This window comes from Octopus sinensis, unplaced genomic scaffold (genome assembly GCF_006345805.1).
Source record: "Octopus sinensis unplaced genomic scaffold, ASM634580v1 Contig12194, whole genome shotgun sequence".
Lineage (NCBI taxonomy): Eukaryota > Metazoa > Mollusca > Cephalopoda > Octopoda > Octopodidae > Octopus > Octopus sinensis.
In genome coordinates this window covers 30,520-37,500 of record NW_021832554.1, presented here as the reverse complement: position 1 = coordinate 37,500, position 6,981 = coordinate 30,520, and positions in this window count along the sequence as shown.

The following is a 6,981-nucleotide window of genomic DNA, read 5'->3' as shown; positions in this document are numbered from 1 at the left end:
TCGACTAAAGGCGGTGCTCCAGCATGGCCGCAGTCAAATGACTGAAACAAGTAAAAGAGAGTAAAGCGAGAAGCAAATCTGGACATGTTTCTTGGTTCTGTCTGTTTGTCCATTATTTAAATTCTTTGTTCTAAGGTTTAAATCTGTTTCAACCCGTTTGATAGAATTGTGTGTGTGTGAGTGTCTACATGTGCGCATATGTGCATACATATATGTGTGTGTGTGTGAGTGTGTTTGTGGATGTGTGTGCTTGCGTGTATATGTGTGTGCATATGAATCTGTGTATATGTTTAAGCATATGTGTGTGTATGTGTCTATGTATGTGTGTGTATGTTTAAGCATGTGTGTGTGTGTGTATGTGTCTATGTATGTGTGTATGTTTAAGCATGTGTGTGTGTGTATGTGTCTATGTATGTGTGTATGCATATAAATGGTTGTATATGTTTAAGCATGTGTGTGTGTGTATGTGTGTATGCATATAAGTGTGTGTATATGTTTAAGCATGTGTGTGTATGTGTCTATGTATGTGTGTATATGTTTAAGCATGTGTGTGTATGTGTGTATGTATGTGTGTATATGTTTAAGCATGTATGTGTGTATGCATATAAATGTGAGCATACGTTTAAGCATGTGTGTTTATGTGTCTACGTATATACGTAGTCATATGGATATGTGTATATGTTTAAGCATGTGTGTGTGAGTATTTGTGTGTGTATGTGTCTATGTATATGTGTATTCATATGAATGTGTGTATATGTTTAAGTATGTGTGTGTGTGCAATATATATATATGTGTGTATGAGTGTTATGTGTGTGCATGTGTGTATATGAACATAAATGTGTTTATGTATGTGTAAGCATATGTGTGTGTGCACATGTGCATGTATGCATGCGCATATGTGGGCGTATATACATATGTGTATATATGTGTATGTGTATATGTGTGTATGTATGTGTGTTTGTATGTATATATATATACGTGAGTATATATATGAATGAAACTCTGTATGTGTATATGCATATATGTACATACACATGGGTGTGTGTATGTGTATATACATGTGTGTATGTAGGCATATGTATATGTGTGAGTGTGTGTACATGTGTGTGTATATGCATGTGTGTGTGTGTGAGACTAAATTAAAGTGCCAGAATGTTAAATTACGTATGTAGTTGAGAAATTCCTTCTTAATTAAAATTTCCTTTCTTCGTTATGAGTTAATAGCAAAATTTCAATTAATCTTGCAGAGAGACTGGACATTCCATTTTGGCCATTGACTTTTCAATATATCAACTCTGTTCTGAGTTCAAATTCCGCCGAGGTTGGCTTTGACTTTCATCCTTTCATAATATAATAAATGAAATTATTGTATACAGTGCTCAGGTGCACCACAACATAATAAGCGGAAAGTGTAACCTCTCGAAAGAGCTGTTCTTCACTCCTGCTCCAGAGCGTCGGCTGCAGGGTCATTCCGAAAAGCTCTATCTGCGATAATTTCATCTCAATCGAAGGAGAGGGGTTTTCTCCATCCAGGTTGCGGATCCGTGGAACAAGCTGCCAGATGAGATGGTGAAGATGCCAACAACCGCTTTGTTCAAAGTCTCCCTTGACCCCAAGTGGCCTGAACTCTTTACATGAACACCACCCTGTACTTAACTCCATGTCCCCCTACATGGCCTTGTTTTTTGCTTTTTGAGCCAAAAAATTAACTAACTAACTAACTAACTTGTCAGAAAGTGCGTATAAAGTATATGCAGTAATGTACAAATGTCTGGAAAGCGAACAATGTATGAGTCAGATACATGCTTGTGTGTGTATGGAGGAGAGAAAATCAGGTGTAGTGTTGGCGAATCTCAGGAAGCATGGAAGTTTTGAAAGATGCAGTGCTCCGACAACTAACAACTGATGCCGGCAGTCTGTTCCATGCTTCAGTAACTCTCAGCGTGAAAAAATGTTTCCGAAAGTCATGGGAGCTGTGCTGTTTTCTGACTTTGTAAATATGTCCACGGGTGTTAGACGGGTGGAGTTTGAAAAGGTGCTCAGAGTTATTGTTTATAAGATGGTTGATAATTTTATGGGTGTCTGCCAAGTCAGCTGCCAGAAGTCGGAGTTTCAACGTGTCCATGCCCAGGGAAGTAAGGCGTTCAGAATATGGCAAATGCCTGATGGAGGGTATTCTCATGGTTGCACGTCGCTGAACGGCTTCCAGACGATTAATATCCTGGGCAAGATAGGGGTTCCAGACCGGTGATGCAAATTCCAGTTGAGGTCTTACCATAGCTATATAAAGCCGCAGATAGATAGCCGGAGAGCGGCTCACAAAGGACTTGGTGAGTGATGCCAAGACACCCTCAGCCTTCTTGGCAATTTTATCGATGTGTTTTGTCCAGGGTTGATAAATTAAGTACCAGTTGCATACTGGAGTCGATCTAATCTGGCCCCTCTCCCAAAATTTCAGGCCTTGTGCCTAGGGTAGGAAAGAATATTTGGTGCTACTTTAAAGGAGCAAGCTAGCAGAATCGTTAGCACACCAGGCGAAATGCTTAGCAGCATCTATCTATATATATCAATATCACCGTGACCGACCAGGCTATCAGATGTTGCTACACATCGCTGGTCACAATGCGTTTTGCATTGTTTTAGCCTCCAAATGATGCCACCCCGCTGGCTAAGCGAGCAGGCCAACTAAAGAAAGAGTGAGAGGAAGTTGTGGCGAAAGTGTACAGCAGGGATCACGACCACCCCCTGCCGGAGCCTTGTGGAGCTTTTAGGTGTTTTCGCTCAATAAACACTCATAAGGCCTGGTCTGGGAATCGAAACCGCGATCCTACAACCGCGAGTCCGCTGCCCTAACCACGGGGCCATTGCCCTTCCTTATATATATATCAATATATGCATATATCTATATGTCTTTGTGTTTGGTTTGACCTGCAGTATCACTTGGCGAGCGGTGTTGGTGTGTTTATGTTCCTGTAACTTAGCTGTTCAGCTAGAGAGATCGATAAAATAAGTACTAGGCTTAAAAGAAATGTACTGGGGTTGATTCATTCAAGGCGGTGCCCCAGCTATATATACTCTTTTACTTGTTTCGGTCATTTGACTGCGGCCATGCTGGAGCACCGCCTTTAGTCGAACAAACTGATCCCAGGACTTATTCTTTGGAATGCTAGTACTTACTCTATCGGTCTCTTTTGCCGAACCGCTAAGTTACGGGGACGTAAACACACCAACATCGGTTGTCAAGCGATGTTGGGAGAACAAACGCAGACACACAAATACATACGCACACATACATACACACACGCACACACATATACATCCAACCCATGCAAGCATGGAAAACAGACGTTAAACGATGATGATGATGTATATGTATGTGTGTGTGTTTGTCCCCCCAACATCTATTGATAACCGATGCTGGTGTGTTTACGTCCCCGTAACTTAGCGGTTCGGAAAAGGTTCCGATATAATAAGTACTAGGCTTACAAAGAATAAGGGATCTTTTCGGTTTGAACGGCATTTTTTTCTAGCGGTGTCATATGAAATTGTCACCCAGGATTATGACCCTAGAATCGATCTATTGCATATCAATCTGTTTTAGGGTTCGGGTTAGAGGTGGGGGGAAGGGTATCTTTTTTTTCTTCACAAATGTAAATAAACCCAATCTGTTTCTTAAACGAGGGACATATTCATACGGCACAGAATGTTTTTTTTTTTACCTCAATAGACGTCAGTGATTGGTTGAAATTTCAGAAATTGAAAAAAAAAAACCAACAAATATCTTACAAACCATAGAATTTTCTCAATAAAGCCAAGAGAAAAAGATGTTTTATAAACACATTCTAGCAGTATATGAAGTTTAATAGTGTTTAGCTACGTGGAAATATATTTTTTTAAAAATTGCTGTTCAAACCGAAAACATCCAGAATAACTCCTGGGGTCGATTTGCTCGACTAAAGACGGTGCTCCATCATGGCCGCAGTCAAATGACCTAAACAAGTAAAAGAGTATGTATATGTTAATATATATATATATATATATATACACCCACACACACATACGCACACAGGAAACAAGTCTCTCGTGCACACACACACACACACACACACACACACACACACACACACTCGCACGCGAACAAACACCCATCAGTCAAGGTGGAAGGTGGACCAATCAAAAAAGTTCTACGTGGTTTTCAGAGATTCACTGCTGCCGCTCTCCCCCTACACCCTCCCTATTTCCCCCCCTCTTACTTCACCCTCCTCCACTTTCTCTCCTCCCACTCCTACTCCACAACTGCGCCGTTGCTGAGCAACAACAGCTACACGACGCCGTCAGCACCAATGAAAATAAAGGCCTTTATATAAACGCATGTTATATATATATATATATATATATAAACGCATATCTATATGTGTGTGTATGTATATATATATATATATATACATTTTTGTATGTAATTATATATTTTTATACATGCGTAAACACACGTTTTATATATATATATGCACATGTTTTACATACACACACATATAGATACATATACATATATATATATATATGTATGTATATATTATATATATATTACGTATGTATATAATATACGTATTGTATGTATATATTATATATATATTACACGTATGTATGTATGTATGTATATATATATATATATATATATATATATATATATATATATATATATATATACACAACGTATGTATGTATATATACATATATATATATGGAGAGAGAGAGAGAGAGATTTGGAATATATATTCGTTTGGATTGAATTGTCGTTGAAAGAGTAGAAGAAAGGAAAATAAATAATATAGACTATTCAGAGACCAGCTACAAATATATCTATATATCACTCTCTATATATATACACACATATATACTTTATTTAAAGCAGCAGAAAATTCAACAAAACCTGTTACTCTGAGTTTACCCGTTGCCGTTCATCGGACAGTTTTTTGCTAGTATTTGGATACCCTTTTTTCCACCTTGTTTCACATTTATGTGTTTACTCCGGTATACACACACGCCCACACACACATATATATATATATATATATATTTCTTTACTACCCACAAGGGGCTAAACATAGAGAGGACAAACAAGGACAGACAAAGGGATTAAGTCGATTACATCGACCCCAGTATGCAACTGGTACTTATTTAATCGACCCTGAAAGGATGAAAGGCAAAGTCGACCTCGGCGGAATTTGAACTCAGAGCGTAACGACAGACGAAATACCTATTTCTTTACTACTCACAAGGGGCTAAAGACAGAGGGGATAAACTAGGACAGACAAAGGGATTAAGTCGATTATATCGACCCCAGTGAGAAACTGGTACTTTTATTTATCGACCCCGAAAGGATGAAAGGCAAAGTCGACCTCGGCGGAATTTGAACTCAGAACGTAACGACAGACGAAATACCGCTGGACTAAGGGACGAAGCACTTTAAGGAAACATGGATTAAAGAAGGAACAAAAAAAGAAAAAGAAAAACAACGAAACTGAGGAAGAATCGAGAGACGAAAGAGAAGGATGTGAAATATTTTGAATTTGGAGTAAAAACAGAGGAGTTTTGACTACAACAAAATTGATAATAATAATTGTAAAGATAACCAGAGAGTAACTTTGGCATAACTTTTGATAATTCTTTCTTTGTTGGCCGAAAGGGCTGCTGAAAGATTTAGTTTGAAGGATAATAAGAGAAAGAAGGCAAAAATGGTGACAATGTTAAGAACTGCAGGAAGGACATAAACGGAAAATGACGATAATTCGATAATTCTGGCAATAAGAACTTTATTAGCAACAACAACTAAAACAGTGTAACAACAATTACGCCGTCTACGCCAACAGGAGTATTTATTGTTAATAACGTGAATGATAGATTGATAGAGAAATTGATAAACAGATAGATAGATAGAGAGAGAGAGAGAGAAAGAGAAAGATTGATAGATAGAGAGAGAGAGAGAAAGATTGATAGATAGAGAGAGAGAGAGAGAGAGATTGATAGACAGATAGATATAGAGAGAGAGATTGATAGACAGAGAGAGAGAGAGAGAAATTGATAGATAGAGAGAAATTGGTAGATAGAGATAGAGAGATAGGTTCATAGATAGATAGATAGAGAGATTGATAGACAGATAGATTGATAGAGAGAGAGATTGATAGACAGATAGAGAGAGAGAGACAGATAGATAGAGAGAGATTGATAGATAGATAGAGAGAGAGAGATTGATAGACAGATAGAGAGAGAGAAATTGATAGATAGATAGAGAGAGAGAGAAATTGATAGACAGATAGATAGAGAGAGAGAGATTGATAGACAGACAAATAGATATATAGGGAGCGATAGATCGATATATAGGTAGGGAGCGAGGTATAGATAGATACACAGGGAGCGAGAGATAGATAGATATACAGGGAGCGACAAATAGATACATAGATATTTCTTAGACCAAAGGCCTCAAAATTCTGCAATGGAGTGACGGTTCATTTATCAAAGAATTATAATATATCAAAACAAGAAGAAGAAAAAAAATCAATTGCCCCCACCCCACAAGATCTCCCCTTTTCCAATAATTGTACTTTACGTTATCGATCCCGTATTCAATCTCAATTCACCCCCTACCACCACCACTGTAACGATATCGATACCAGCATCAATATGGCGCTGTAATGAAGTAGTCAAGGATTAAGGCTGATTTGAAAAATATATTTTACTGTAAACATCAATAACGGTTGATATATATATTTAGGAAGAAAAGAAAAAAGAATTTTTGAAAACTTTTTGAGGTGTTAATCAGGGGAGACAATGCTGTACGGGCGTTATTGTTTTTTGTCAATTAAAAACGTGGAAAATATTTAGGTTCATACAGACAGATAGATAGGTAGATAGATAGATAGATAGACAGACAAGTAGATAGATAGATAGATAGATAGATAGATAGATAGACAGATAAGATAG